Source organism: Neopelma chrysocephalum, unplaced genomic scaffold (assembly GCF_003984885.1).
Source record: "Neopelma chrysocephalum unplaced genomic scaffold, ASM398488v2 Primary Assembly neopelma1_66, whole genome shotgun sequence".
Taxonomy (NCBI): Eukaryota; Metazoa; Chordata; class Aves; order Passeriformes; family Pipridae; genus Neopelma; species Neopelma chrysocephalum.
Window position 1 is genome coordinate 3,300,200 of NW_020897725.1, and position 13,586 is coordinate 3,313,785.

Sequence of the window (13,586 nt, forward strand, 5' to 3'; positions counted from 1 at the left end):
ATGATAATTTGAATATGATAGAATCATAAAACAGCCCGGGTTGGAAGGGACCTTGGAAGATCATTTGGTCCAACCTTTCACAGGTCAGGGAGCCTAAGTGAGATTATCTAGCATCCTGTTCAATCACATCTTGGAAACCTCCAGTGATGCGAATTCCACCACATCCCTGAGGAGATTGTGCCACTGAGTGATTGTTCTTACTGTAAAAAATATCTTTTTTTTATGTTGATATGAAACCTGTGACAGTGCCACTTGCTCCTGTTGCCCCTTGTCTTCTCTGTGACTCTTTGGGAAGAGACAGTCTCTGTCCTCTTTGTAGCCACCCTTTAAATACTGAAATACAGTGTTGAGTTCTCCCTGAGCCTTCTCTTCTTCAAGGAGAAAAGACCTAAGTCCGTCAGTCTTCCTTCACAGAGCAGGTTCTCCAGCCCTCTGATCCATCTTTATGGCCTCTCTTTGGACCCTCCCCAGTCTGTTCACACCTTTCTTGAATTGTGGGGAACAGAACTAGACACTCTACTCCAGGTGCAGCCTAACAAGCACAAAGTAGAGCGGGATGGTGATGTCTCTACCACTGCTAGTACTGGCCCTGCAGATGCAGCCCAGGATCTGCTTTGCTGCAGCAGCACACTGCTGACTCGTGGTCAGCTTGTCATCCACCAGGACCTCCAGGTCCCTTTTGTCGATGCTGCTCCCCAGGCACACAGATCCTGGCCTGTTCTGGGCTCTTTTTTATGTTGTCCCAGGTGCAGGACCTTGCATTTGTTAACTTCATACAGTTCCTGCTCACCCTCTCTTCCAGCCTGTCCATGTCTCTCTGTAAGATGTCTCTCCCTTCTCTTCACCACCCACTCAGGTGTCATCAACAAACTTGGTGAGGCTGCTTTCAATCCCATCATCCAGATCATTTATGAAGATGTTCAGCATCATGGGGCCCAGTATTGATCCCTGGGGTACCCTACCCATGATCTCCACAATTTTTCAAATATTGTAGGCAGTGGCCTGGCAATGGTCCTATATCTTCCCTGTGCTTCTGCTTATTGCCTATGTGTCCAAAGACTCATTTTTTGTTCTTCTTGACGTCTTTGGCCAATTTCAGGTCTAGCCGAGCCTTAGCCTTCTTGACTGCCTCTGCGTGTCCTTACATGGTTCTTGTAGTCCTCAAAGGCTACATGGCTGCATGTCTATAGCCAGAATCTTCCCCCAAGTCCTATGTCTGTATTTTTACCCCACTTGTAGACTTTGCCTCCTTTGCCTCTCAGAATATGTTCAGCCTATTCACATTAGATTTTTTTATATTAATTAACTAGGATATTAAAAAAAAGGAGTTCTACATCATCATCAGAATGCCCACAGAATTGCAATGTTTCTTTTTGCACTGTGTAGAGAAGAAGTCAGATTTATTGCTGCCCTAAACACAAACAACACCATTGGTGTCAAACTTGAGTCAAAGATAGATTTGCATGAAGATCAGTGCTATCAGAACCCAGGCAGGCCTGCCAAGCTTCTGAGATGAAGATAGTAAAATTAAAATGGGGATATGGCATTCATATAAACCACTGCTTTATGCCAGTCAGTAGAATTTTATTCCATCTATTTGGCCTTTTGCGATGTCTGGAGGATTTTTTTTCAAGTCTGTATTTACTTGTTAATGCTAGTGAGAACTAGAACATTGTTAATACATATGCTTGACAGTATCAAAATGGTAGACAATTAGCTTCAGTTATATAGGGTATCTGAGGGTTGTTTAATTTATTAGATTTTTAATTGGTCTCTGTGTGTAATGGACTAGGAAAAGATAAGAAATAAGGCCCTATAATTCATCTGAATAAATCTTGGTTCCTCCCCACATTCCTTCCTTTTCAGCTATTGATTTTTATTTTTCTATTAGTTGTTGCTGCTGTTGTTATTTATAACATATTTAATTATGTGCTTTGGAATAATTTTTGGTGGATACTTGCCAGTTTACTAATATTCACTGCCCACTACCTGATGGTGTCACAAACATACCATCTGTTCACTTGTGCCTTCCAGAACTCTCTGAAGTAGCTCACTGACTCAAGCTGCAGGTGGTGGGATTGCTCAAAATACATAATTACCAAACTTCTAAATAACAAAACTTTCATTTCATGTATGCTTTTTTAAAGCCACATTTGATTAAGGCTTTTTTACCCACCCTCCAGTTAAACACAAGCTTACCTCTGCCACAAACGTATCCGATACCATTATGCTGAAGAAGGCGGCTAACGCCTTGCTTTCACTTTTTTTTTTGTTTTTTTCTGGAGGATTTCTCGGCATCTTTTTTTCATGATTGGGCCAAAACTGTGTGTCCTGGTCCCGGGACAAATTTCTCTTGATATCCTACTATCTGCCTAGTGGTAAGCACCATTTGTGTGGTATGTCTGAGGGTGCCCCATCTTGGTTCACCCTTCTACCGAGTTTTGAATGGGAGAGTGGATCTGAAAGCTGGGACCACTGGCTCAGCCTCCCACTCATGCAGGTTGGTGCATGAGGCTCAGCTGTTTTGTGGCTGCTGTGCCCTTTCCTTTGGTTACTAATGAATTAATCCTTGTTAGAACAACTTCAAAAAAGAAGTCTCAGCAGGTTACAATAATAATAATATAATTCTACCTAAAGGGAAAATAAAGCAATATTTTTGATGGGATAGTGGATATCTCGACAGGCTTTTACTTGAACTCCCTGAAACAGCCAGTGTTATTTCTGTGACTGAAGATTAATTTCTGTGCCATTATCAAATGTAACCCTTGAGGAATTAATTGCATTCACATATCGAAGTCCTATTTATACCATCAAGCAATCTGGAACAGATAAGCTCCTTCTTGGGAAATCTCTGCTGCTCCACAATATTTGCCTTTGCCTCAGACAGGTTATGGCCCACTGGGACCTAAGGAGCTCACTAAAGCACCATTTGTAATGCAGCGTGACAAATCCCGGAGCCAGGGCGATAATCTCTGCAAACTCTGTACAAACAGTCCCTGTGCCTCAGCAAAAGTGATTAATGGGCTCTGCGGAATCAGCATGTGGCCCTCGGCATTAATTACTTCGGAGGGACACTCAGTGGAAACCCGGAGGTCTGCAAAGGATCCGGTGGGAGGCTGGGGGATTGGTGAGGCCGGGCTGGATGCAGAGCCCTGGACTCTGGCTGTGCTGTGGGAGCGTACGAGGCATCCCGAGCTCCCTGGGGAGCCCAGGGATGGCTGCAGAGCCAGCGTGGGGGCCCCAGGGTGCTGCTCCACAGGGATCCTGAACACAGGGAGCGGGGCCACACCGGCTTGGGGACACGATTGGGCACACGATAGACACTGAGCTGCACTGGCTGCAGCTCTTGTGCGCTGGTCACAGCATGTGCTGGTGGACAAGAGAGAGAACCTTCATCGAGCCTGGCTTTAGAGTGGGGTCAGGGAGAGCAGCAAGGCGGGGACCGGGGCCTGGTCCTTCAGGAGAGACTGTGGTTTGCAATATTCCTTTTCTCTCTGCTGTAATCTGTCGTGATTTAAAATTCACAGGCCCTTTGTAAATTATTGCAGTCCTGCTGCAATGAGTGAATCCGTGCCAGTTTATCTCCAGGGAAGATCTAAGCCTAAACGTTTTACAAAGAATGAAAGACGATGAGGAGAGAAGTGTGCATTTATCTTTCCAGTATGTTATCTGGGCCTCATCCAAGGGGAAAATTTCTACATCTTGTTTCAAGTCCTTCAAATCCCAGCTAGGGGACTCTGGTTAGAGACCCCCATGGAAAATCTTAATGAATTTACCATGCATTTTTTCTAATTCATTAAATATATGTCAAATCCAGTAAAGCCTGCCTGTATGTTTTCACCTTCTGCCATAGAAGTCTATGGCAGGGATATTATAGCCCACTCAGCCCTCTAGAGTTACTCAGTGGTGGCACAGCCTCAGCTGCTCTGCCAGATGTGATGTGTTTGTGCCCAGCAGGCTGAACCCTCAGTCTTTGTACCACAGCAGTGATTTCAGCTGGAAGCAGTCATTTGGTTATTCTGACTGTTCAGTGGATCCAGTGAACACAGAGGACTTCAGTGTGCTCAGATAAGAATTATGCTGACAGCACTACATCAGGTTTTGAGCCCACCCTGACTAGGATTTGACCCTCTCTCTAGTGTAATGGCCTGTGCCGATGGACATCAGGCGGGGGACTGTTCACTACCCTATGTTACACAGAAGAAAACAAAGGCAGAAATATCTTTTCCACTTTATATTTGAGGGATAAAAATTAGAGCACTTTGGCTTCTTCATCTTGTCCTTATCATAATATCCTAGTCCGTTCTTAAAGAGTGTGTTCATCTGATGGCCACCCTCCTAACTAAAACAATACCCCAAAATGGATAAACATAGGAAAAGATACCTACTGGGACACTTTGCACAGTGACAGGTGCTTAAGTAACAGGGGGGTTTAAAACATAGATAAACAAATAGGACAATTTTACACTTGCTCAAAGCACCCACCACCTCTTGGGTGTAATTTGGCATTACACCTGATTTCTGAAGGCACTGATCTGAGTGAGAGTTAGAAACTCAAAATCTTACAAATCAGCTGTGAAAATAGTACTAAAAATCGTGCAAACTGTCTGTCAGGATCTTCAAGCATCTTTAAAAATTTGGCTCTCAAAACTTCATCAGTGAAGCCTGAACCAAATCTCCACAGTTTCCACAACATCTCCAAGTTCACTGTTTCCCTTGCACTACTCTGTATTGACAAGAAAATGCATGAAATATTTGGAAAATAGCATGGCATTTGCTTTTACAGAGTATAACCTCCCAAAATTGCCAGGATGAAGACAGGACAGCAAGAATGTCACAAACGCAGCAAGGAGGCTTAGGTCTCTCTTCTGAGAAATAAGACAGCTTGAGTTTTAAAGGGACTTTAAATAAAACAAGCAATAAAATAAAGTCATTATTTCAAACTCTTCTGAAGTTTTGTCACTAATTTGGCTGATCAGTAGGCATAGAGGGCAGGAATGGCAGGGAGGGTGGTCCATGTAGGGACACTTAATCCAGAAGATGTGGAGGGAGGATGTATTGTGACATTCACGAGTGGTTTTCTAGGTGCCATAAACAATTTGATAGACATTTTATTCTGGAATAGCAAATTCGGAGTCATGGATATAAACAAAGGAAAAGTGTCTAATCTCAGGTAACCTTTCGACTTCCACTCATCTGGAGTCATTACTACAGGACATGTTTAGCTTGTGCTGGAACAGCCTCTCCACAAGGCAGATGGGTCAGAAGCACAGTGCCTGGAAATTTGTTGATGGGAAGAAGTGCCTTGGGAGGGGAACAAGCAGCCAGCCTCAGGGCAGTAGGTCCTCTTTGTACCATTTGTTTTGCACCTCACAGAAGGAGTTTTTAATCTTCCTTGGGAAGTTTCTAGCTTTTGTTGGTATTTCAAGTTAACCCGAAACCACTGGCAGCAGCTCAGCACTAAAAGGCCGTGTTACAGAGGAACCTCTGAGAACTCTCTAAATTGCATTTCCTTAACGTGAAACAGGGTGGGATTGCAATGTATCCTTGGCATGGTCCTGAAACCAAAATGATTCTTCACTGACTAAATAGTTTCATACACTGGTTAGACTACTACAGTCTACAGCCAGAGACGAAAGGGAACTGCCTTTTCCTTGAATTCTGTTCCTTGCTGTTGTGAGAGTTGGAAACAGGACTAATTTCATTGCCAACCTCAGGCTCCAGTTTGATTACTCACTGCAGTAATTTACTGATTCCATGATTTGAACCCATTGGTTTATTGATTTATTATTAATAGGAACACTGATGCACTCACAGGATTGTTCCATTTTTAATTAACTTTGGGAAATTGTAGCAAGTTTACCCTTGCTGCCTTAAAAATGAACTCCCTTGCTTATTCTTTTCAATAAACTCCATTTCAATAAAATCCACCACACCAGTTTATTCTGTTGGACAACTTCATGGATCAGGAGCGCACAATTAGAATGAAGTATTTCCAGGCCGCTTGATTCTTCCTTCACATTAATATGAATCCCTCATACAGAGTGAGAATGGCACAGAAGGGAACATGGAAAACGAAGCTGAATAGAGGAAAATGACCTTTTTTTTTCTCTTACTACTCACTTTTTCCTTAACATGCTATTCAATCTCATAATTATTTCTAACTTAATGACTGACAGGTAGAAAAGGTTCAGAAATATGACTTAGGCATGGGCAAAATAACTGTTCTCACTGGTAAATGAATTTCCAGGTGTCAGTAGGGTGGTTTTAAATAATGGCCATAGTTCATATTTGTACAGAACCTTACAGTCTGCTCTGCCTTCTGTCACATTTGATAAGGAAATAGTCCACTTAGTGTATTGAAATTTCAGCTGCAAGCCTCTGCAGAGTGCAATCATATGTTTTTAGGGCATTTTCCATCCTGGCTATCTGGTGCTATTATTGAACTTTTCAATTTGTTGCCCATGCTTCTTGCAGTGTGATTGTACCTTTTATTTCTTTCTCAGCACTCCTTCTGTTCACTGTTGCTCACAGAAATCTCCAAGACCAGGTGTCCAAGTACAAAGTAATGTTGCACAGTCCAGGCCTGTGGAGTTCATACTTTAGACAGGGAGCTCCTACACTTACTGTGTGCATCCTTCTGGCACTCTCAGAAAGATGCTGGTTTTCTCCTTCGGTTTCCCTGGTCCTACAGTTGTCTTATTTACATCTGGTACTCTTTTTTGTCTGAACTAGGGTCAAAACAACTCACTATAGGCTGAATACATGTGCTTGTAGATGAAGAGCTCTATGAGCTGGTTCTCCAGTGTGACTTTCTGAATCAAAGAATGCAGAGAAAGAAGAGGGATGAAAGACCTATTGTCTGCCTAGAAAAAGTAGAATGTCTCTAAATGAAAACATGGGTGAGAAAGAACCAGAAATTATCAGAATGTTGATGCATCTCAATTTGCCTCCAAAACTACAAGCAAGAAAATGAACTGCGTCTCAATGACCTCTAAAAGAAACTGTGACATTGACTTCTATGAGCTTGAAGCTGGTCTAATGAAATCATTCCATCAGATGTGAGCAACCAACTGGAAGAGGAAAACTACCGGTGTAAAGACCTTGGGATAAACTGTTCACCAAAGTAACAGCAACTACAGAAATATGTCAAATTCATTCAAGTTCCAAGAAGAAAAGACAACTGCTGACCACAGTGGTGCAAAGGAAAAGGTGGCTGCCAAAAAAATCAATGGTTATGAGCTGTGAAATATCCACAGCATCAACAAAACAGATTCTTTCTTCTCAGCAGCTCTCACTGGGACTTTTGCAACTTCTGGGAGCTCCCAGAATGGAGGAAAACCACTGACTGGAGGTTTTGCTGAGCTACACGTTCACACAGAAGGGAGCCTCAACTGATTACATGGCTGCTCCAAAAAAGACCTTGCTGGTCCTGTTGTTGCAGCTGGGATGCACTGGAGAACTCCTGAGATCTGCCCTGTGACTCTGCTGGGAAGGTGGGTGATGGGGAGGTGTCATGGTTTAACCCCATCTGTCAACTCAGCCCCACACAGCCACTTGCTCGTTCCCCTCCTGGTGGGATGGGAGAAAGAATCAGAAGGGTAAAAGTGAGAAATCTCATGGGTTGAGACAAAGACAGCTTAATAGGCAAGCAAAAGCTATGACACAAGCAAAGCAAAGCAAGGAATTGATTTACCACTTCCCATGGGCAGGCAGGTGCTCAGCCATCCTCAGGAAAGCAGGGCTCCATCATGCTTAGTGGTGACTTGAGAAGACAAATGTCATCACTCTGAATATCCCCCTCCCCTTCCTTCTTCTTCCCTCAGCTTTTTACACTGACAATGACACCATATGGTAGGGAATATCCCTTTGGTTGTTCAGAGTCAGCTCTCTCAGCTGTGTTCCCTCCCAATTTCTTGTCCACCCCCAGCCTCCTTGCTGAGTTTTTTTCTCCTGTATTTGAGGTGTTATTTTAATGCTGTCAATAATTGAGCTAATTTTTGATGGAAAATGAGCCCATCTGCTCTCTACTAATGTAAATATTTCATTTATCATCATACTTTTTCCGGCTTTCAAACTTATGCTGCTGAGAGAGCTCAAAGGTAATTCTGTGCATCTTGTGAGTGTGACAGAGCAAACAGAAAGGTCACAGCACTGCTAGCTCACCAACTCATCCCTCCACAAATCCGTGCTTTTCCTGATAAAGTGCTTTACAAAGTAATATTATATACCAAAAAGATTAAGCTTTTTAAATGAAGGAAGAAGCTGTGTAACAGCTTAGTGAGCAGTGGGTGAACTGGGGAAAAAAAAGGCCTGTTTCATATCATATACAATGGAAACTTTAGAGCATGTTGTAGGAGACAATTGGTTATTTTAAATCTTGTACAATGGACCACCGATACTCTATTCACATATACACACAAGTAAATTATATGATACTTTGTTTTTTCTATCTCTCAGAGAAGAGTAAGAGGCTGGGTCAACTCACCCAGAAGAAACACGATTCCCAAGAGTATCCACAGCTTCAGTTCAAAGCTCAGATCAATAAGGTATCCCTGTGCCTTAGAATAAAGACTTGTAAATATGTACTTGCCACCTGACTCTCTTTGTAATATAACCAGGGGGTATGTCTCAACAAGTGATAATTGGAAAACAACCACATGTGAGAAATCACCTTCCTTCAGAAAGGAGATAGCCAAAAATAGAACTGAGCAGATCACAGCCCAGGGCACTCCAGGATCTTTCCACGTGAATGAGAGTGAGTGAAAATGAAATGGCAAAATCAGAGCTGATGACAGTCTGCCTGCCTGCTAGATGTGACCTGAAAATGGAATTTAAAACATTTCCAACTACTATCACAATTCAGGCTGCATATCTTTGTTACCTGCACAGAGAAGGGCATTTTAGAGGGGAATGGGTGGCTCTTTTTCTGGCCATGCCTCTTAGTAAGCATGAGGTATTCCCAAACCCTTTGATTCAGTCTGTGATATCTGCTATGCATCTTTATGTGCCAAGCACACCCATTTCACATTGAGCAAATCATCTTAGGAGTAATGAAACTGCCATTTCCATCAGACATGAGTGCTGTGCCAGCCCTGGCTTGCTGCAAGAAAACCGGATCCACTGTACAGGTTGGAGTTTGGCAGGAAGAGATGGGCAGGATGGGTTTCAAAAAAGCAGCAGGTTTTTAAGAGCAGGAGACCAAAAGCAGGGTCTGTTTGGTTTGGTACCCTGCTTTCAACAATCATCAAGGCTGGGTGCCTGCAGGTTTGGGTAGGACAAGATATCCCAGGTATCTGGGACTTCTTCAAGGAAGAAGTCACCAAACTGACCACTACACAGGTCAGGTGTCTGTACATCAGGGTAGCTTATTTCAGCATCAAGAGCATTTTTGTTTTGCTTCTGATAAAGTATGTGAAGAATCATCAGAGAGCCCCACTGTACCTAGGTTACCTGCATACCTGGATGGAAGCAGGGTCCAAGGAAGGTGCAGTTTTGTCTGAGGTTATTTTAAGGAAGGAACAAACATCTCATCCAATTTCCTGCACTTTGACAGCAGCCAGATCCATTACTCACAGGAGCTTTTCAATGTACCTGTTGAGCAGGACAGGCTGACTAGAAGAATCTGAAGTGCAGGATTAGAGGACAGGCTTCTATTAGAGCACGTGCCCTCCTTGCCTGCTTTCACCACACCAATCACCATGGAGATTTCAACTGGGCATGGAGACAACAGGCGGACAGAAGGTACAATAGGACAACAAAAGAGGAAAAGAAAGTAACAAACTATTGAGCAGTGCTGAACCATGATATTCACCCAGTGGCTAATCCTCTGCCTGACTCCCTTCAGAGACCAAGTGGCTTCTGACTGTGACAGGCAATTTGTTCTGTCTTTTTTAAAACACAAGTACCACAATCACTTTTTCCTGTCTAGTCCAACATGCAAAAAATTAAGGGATAATCTTCCTTCTCTGGACTATGGCTTTGAGTGTAATTTGGAATTTGTAGTGGTCACTAGGTTTGTATTTCAGGAGAAAGAGATGTTTTTCTGTGTTCCTTTCTCCAGTAGGTGTGGGTGTGGGTCAGATGAGGAGGTTCCTGCCTGGACTCCCTCCTCCTCTGTCAGCTAAAGCAAAAAGGACAGCATGTAAGATAACCAAAATGGTTAACCAAATTGGCCAATGACCACATAATAATAATGTTTGAATGTTATTTGTGTTCTCTCAGTACAAGGAATAAGGAGAGAGTAAAGAAGTGGCTGACGCCAGTCCAGCACAGTTCTCTGGGGTGACCACAGTGGTTGGTTGCATCTTCCCATGAGGCAATGAAGACCATCTTTCCGCAACACTATTTCTGTTTGTTACAGCACTGGTGGTGAGCGAGAGTGAGCAGTGGCACAGCATCAGCTCCCATGGGACACAATTGCCATGTGCTGGCCAAGACCATCAACTGTCCCCTCACGACATCCAGCTCCTTGGTCCCAAACTCCAGGACCAAGGCACCAGTTAACTGAAATCCAGGGGGAGATTTCCTCTCACTTCAACAGCAGTGGCACTTCAGCATTGTTTTCTTCATGAGACAAAATGCCACACTTTCCCAGAGTGATTTTTTTTGTCCCTGTACAAAGTTTCCACTAGTATTGAGTAGACTTTCACCCACCTTTGGCCTAGAGTGGTGAAATCTCCGTACCTGGACAAAGAGAAAGAAACATTTGTCCTGTAGTTTGAATTTAACAAAGAAAAAGGAAAAAGAAAAGCATAAGCAAAAGCAAAGACACAAGAAATGGAGGAAGACAGAGCCACAGGTGAGGGGGCTAGGAAACGAGAAAGTCCTGAGGAGATGGAGTATTAGAAAGACAGTAGGTCAAAGCTGCACATTAAATTTATCACCAGGCTGTTATTTTTGTACAGTTGGGTCATCTATCCCAGGGACATTTTCTCTAAACGAGTGAAGCATATGGCAAGCTGCCCTTACAGTTATGTGCACATACAGGAGTGAAACACCTTTTCCTAATTTTTGCCAGAAATTTCTGGGTATACTAAGAACACAGGGAGATTTTTTCTGATTCCACTTACTGTAGGATCATTCTTTTCCCTGTTTTATAATAACCCTGCTATGAAGGTGGGACATCAGTTGAATTTATCGCACTTCATTTATCAAGTTTGCAAAGATACAGAGGAGACATCTCTTGAGGGATGGGAAGTCCTGATACTCAGAGAAATAAATGTTAATATCTACTTTGCTGGTGTAATTGAAATTTTTATTACTTTCAGAAACATATTTCAAGTTGGGAGGCAAAGGTTTTAGGCAGATGTTTTGGAGAAAATCGTGGTTTATTGAAAATGGATGTAAAAGTAGATTAAGTCTCTTCCCATACATTAATGAAACATTCTTTGGACTGCTTCAAGAGGTCTGGCCAGCTTATGAAAAATCTGAACTTTTATAGTCGGTTTACATGGGGACATCCTCCAGGTGAGCCCAATGTTTACATTAAAGCATCCTGAACTCTGGCAACTGTTTGTGAAACCAGGAAAAGAAAATTAAACTAGACAACTTGAAAATCCATTCTTACTGAAAAAAATATGTATGAAAAACACCCTGGCAAAAATCTCAAGTGCGGTGAAATACTATAGCAGCAGTAACTTCAGCAGACAAACTGGAACTGGTGCCTTGGAGACCTAAGCACAGTTTTGTCTTCTGCTCTTCTGGCAGTGCCCAGATAATCAGCCAAGATTTGATTCCATTGCCTGAGAGTTAGTTAATGTCTCAGAGAAAAATGCCATTCTCTGGTGTTAGCATTCTGCTCACTTGCAAGTGGACTTGCAAAGCAGGGAGGGCAGGACATCACCAGGCAACTTCAGCTGTGGTGAGTCTCTTACCCAGATAGGGTACCCTCTCATCACCAAGAGGGTCTGAAATATCCATCTCAGCTCTGTGAAGGGATGCAAAGGTGGGTCCAGCACAACTCTAAGAGGGGCTGTAGTTGACACCACCACTGAGGAGGTTGACTGTCCTGGATGCTGCTCTGAAATAGTGACAAAGCACATCAGACATTCCTGAGCCTCCAGGAACAAACAGGTTGAGAAATGACAGCCTCCAAAAAGGAAAATAATGTCTTTCTGAAGGATATCAGGGAGTGATGCTGTTTTGAATCTAGTACCATAAAAAAAAACCCCTTCACTATAGGAAAATTGTTGTTCCTCACCAATATTATTCTAAACAAATCTGTTCTGCCACATGTTCCATATGCTCTCCAACATGAACTCCTCTATAAAATTCTCCCAGCCCCACTGTACATCAGTGTCACTGTCCTTGCCTCCATCCTTCAGGTCAGCAAACATCTTTCTATACTTCACACACAGACAGTGCATGAAAGGCTCCCTACCCAGAAGGTTTTCTGGCACAGCTGTATTGGAGTGAGACATTTTCCTACCTACTGCTCTTAGGACCAAAAGCAGCAGGTTCTGCTATGCCCCTACATTCCAATCAACAAATAGTGTTTTGTACCAGAGATCAGGGCTAGATGGACCTAGATGAGCAAAGAACACTCATGTATGCTTACAACTTGATGGACGATCAAGAAAACTGGAATGTCATTTGAACACTGCTTCCATTGACTCTACAAGAGAAAACTAGGGACAAAGTGGTTTATACAGGGAAAATGCAGGAGAGAGTTCTTTTGTGCTACTGGAACTGGAATTGTGATGCTTCACTAAGCTAAGCATTACTGTGAATAGCAGATCTGTGGCAGAAGTGAGCTGGGATGGGAATTTATGGGCATAGAGAAAGAGAAATTCCCATAAATGATGGGAATCATAGAATCACGGAGTCGTAGAGTGGTTTGGATTGGAAGGGATCTAAAAGATCATCTCGTTCCAGCCCCTGCCACAATGAGGTTTGCAGAGGCCCATCTCTCAAGCCTGTCCAGGTCCCTCCGGATTGCATTCCTTCCCTCCAGTGTGTTGACTGCACCACACAGCTTGGTGCACCGGATCTCACTGTCCATGTCATCAACAACCTGTCCCAACACCAACCCCTGAGGAATTCCAGTCATCACTGGTCTCCCCATTAATAGTCCTCTATGGACTTCCTTGTAAAGAACATTCTCTGTTGGGTTGTATCCTACCTGGATAATTTTAAATGAGATTTTATATTCTCTGTCTGGAATATTTAGCTCTATTGAGTTGTCTTTGTCAATTAGGTAGTCTGCTAGTTGTGATTACCTCCAGGGCTGCTAGCCTGGTCTTTCCCGGGAAGTTTGTGCTCTAGTGCTGATCTTCCAGCTTCCTCAAGCCTCCCAAAACCTTCTGAAACCTCTCCTTGCTCAGAAGCAGTCCTCCGCTGTCCTGCCTGGCTGTAAACACCACCCTGAGAAGCACAGCTCCTTCAACAGGAAATTGGTGTCTCCTGTCACTGAGGGTTGCCAATACTTTTTGAGTGTGTGGATGACCTTGGCCTCTGGGATTTCAAATGAAGACTACAAAAAAGCGAGTTAACATAAATCCACATCAAGAAGGAACTGGGCAGTTAGTTCTGAAGTTTTGTTACATGTCTAAGTAGGAGCGTTGCTTAGATGTGGTCTGATTCTA